Genomic DNA, 2,594 nt, shown 5'->3' on the forward strand with positions numbered 1-2,594 from the left:
TCTCTCTTTTGGTTAAAGAAATATCTAGATTTGGAGATGTGTCATTTTGTTAACCACAAGTTGTGTGAAACATCTATAAGAAGGTTGAAAATGTTGGAGTCAAGTTGATGATGTTTGGACATACATAACTACTCACGGCAAAGACTTCTTCCTTCAAGTTCTTATAACAGTAGAAATGAGTACAAACCTAAAGTCACATTAATGTGAACCAAAATGTATAAATGTAAGTGATACTGTTATGGTTTTGCCTCTTTTCTAGTTCTGAGAGCTTTTATTTTGGTTTACTTCCTTCTCTGTGCCACCTCACCTGCCCTAGCTTTACCTCAGTACTCACCATTTATTGTTTTCACCTGTTCCTCATTATGTCCCGGTCTGCAGCACATACAATATATACCTCCTTTTTTCCCCTCAGTCCTTTGCTGGTTCATTGACGTTACTATGATCCTGACAACGCTGAAGAAACTCACTTTGTTTCTTGTTCCTGCCTGGTTTGCTGCTCACGACGTACGTGCACTGTGTGAGTCTTCATCTGCCACTACCTGTGCTTCTCGTTCCTGCCTGGTTTGCTCCTGACGGCATCAGTACACTTTGTGAGTCTCCCTCTGCCCTTTGTCTGCTGTTAGAAATAGCCCAATTCTTTTGTTGGAAGCACGAGAAGTGAAGACAGGAGAGGACTGTTTAAAATCAACAGGAAGTTTACTTAAAGTCTGGGCACAGGTGAAGCCATGCAGCACTGGGATCAGAGAGACAGAGCTCCCGCAGGAGATCCATTCTCTGAACCATGAGTTATGTTTTCAGAATACTTTTATCTTCTTGGGCTGCTTTGTCCTGGACAACATTTCACACTTCGTAATCCTGTTGGCCATTTGGTGTGAGTAGGTCTACCCCTGCCTGCGCCTGCTTGCTGAAATGTGATCTAAACCACGTGTGTGTTTCTTTGATCCATGGACACAGAACAATGGGTGGTCTGGGCTGCAGGCCCCCCTGAGTGTGTGTGATGCTAATAAATATGCTAAACTGGCCAGGAGACCCCATGACAAAGCAAAACTTGGAATATGCTAAGTGGGTCTAGGTGAAGGTGCAAACCAGGCCAACAGGTCTTTGTTAAAATGTAAAATAGGCTGTCTGGTTACCTGAAGGTACAGACACTGTGTCTACACAGAAGTTAAAGCAGGCAGTTTCTACTTCAGTATCACTTGACTCATCCATACAATTGTGAGATATACAGTATAAGCAAGGACAATAAAGGTATTAAAAGTAACCAAAGCTCAGTAGTTCTGGACAATCATCAATATAGCATATATATATATATAAAAGAAAAGAAAGGCAACTAAAGGAAACTAGAGTTATGAAACATAAAGGTATGAAAAGTAACTAAAGCTTATAAAGTAACTAGAGCCTATAAGAATCAAATCTTACACTGGCACTCACCTGTGTTCCTTGTTCCTGCCTGGTTTGCTCCTGACAATGCCTGCGCACTGTCAACTCTCCTGTCTCTGCCACCTTACCTGTGAATTTCCTAAATCCCCAGCTACACTGGCCATGTCTCCTGGCCCAGCCTATCTTGCTGTATATTCCTGTTTGGCCAGCGATGCTGTTACTCACCTGTCTCCATCACCTTACCCTACTACTCACCTGTGTGCCCCCTCGTCAACCTGGCTCTGGTCCTGCCTCCACTCCTTGGTGTAGCCTCAGCTCCACTCTGCCATCCTACTTACCACCTTTGGGAGGTCCTGCCTGCCTGACTCACCTGAGCGCTCCCGGTACTACCGCGACACTTGTTCTCTGTACTCTTGTATGTTAATAAAGACTTTCTAATCTCTCTGCATTTTGGGTCCTAGCCTCATGCTAGAAACCTAACGGATTACATGAGTGTTCCATGAAAACTAATACATGCCTGTGTACAATGCTTGATAAATCAACCATCACCAAAAACTTTGCTAATCTGACACCCTAAATTCTGCAGTACAGCTCCAAAGATTACTTGGGAAATTGTTTTTGATTTCTTCATTAGGGATCATTGATTGTTGGATAATATTCTGATGCAATATCTTATTGAATGAATGAGGCCCTACATTTTTCAATAGACAGGGCAGGTAATTTCTTCCATTTGGAGCAGATAGTGATGCTGAAAAACTGAGGATTGGTATTTTGGATACTTGAGTTCGAGCCTGCTTTGTGTTTTGGTTGACCCTCTACTAGGCTTCTTGATCATGTGGGGGCAGCACCAGCTGATAAGTGACACATGACTCATGTCAGTATGATGTTACCAGCTTGCAGCATGGAGCCCTTGGTCCAGGGCATTATTTTAATTCCTCATCAGAAAAATACATGGAAAGACTTTGTTTTCAAATCTTGCAAAGAAATTACAAATAAAAAGTAACTGCTACCGAATGCAAGGATGTTCTCCTGGTGCCACATTTCAGCCAATCGTGTCTTGATGAGCCAGCTCTGTTGAAGGTGAGGCAGCATGATTACTCTACTGATAGTTATATTTATTTGCTTAAGTGCATTTACCATGCTGGTCATTTTAATACTTGTTCATGTAATCTGTCTTTATTTTCTGATGGTGTGATGTGTAGGTTGTGTCTATT

The 2,594-nt window shown here is 42.3% G+C and overlaps 1 long non-coding RNA gene across 1 annotated transcript; it reads left to right on the top strand.

The window, feature by feature from the left end:
• The first annotated feature begins 277 nt into the window (after positions 1-277).
• On the top strand, positions 278-2,388 carry LOC109960961 (uncharacterized). Its single transcript, XR_002275075.1, has 3 exons — positions 278-590; positions 1,532-1,763; positions 2,203-2,388. It is a non-coding gene; the product is annotated as an uncharacterized LOC109960961 (long non-coding RNA).
• The last annotated feature ends 206 nt before the right edge of the window (positions 2,389-2,594 follow it).

Source organism: Monopterus albus, unplaced genomic scaffold (assembly GCF_001952655.1).
Source record: "Monopterus albus unplaced genomic scaffold, M_albus_1.0 scaffold51.1, whole genome shotgun sequence".
NCBI classification, from domain to species: Eukaryota; Metazoa; Chordata; class Actinopteri; order Synbranchiformes; family Synbranchidae; genus Monopterus; species Monopterus albus.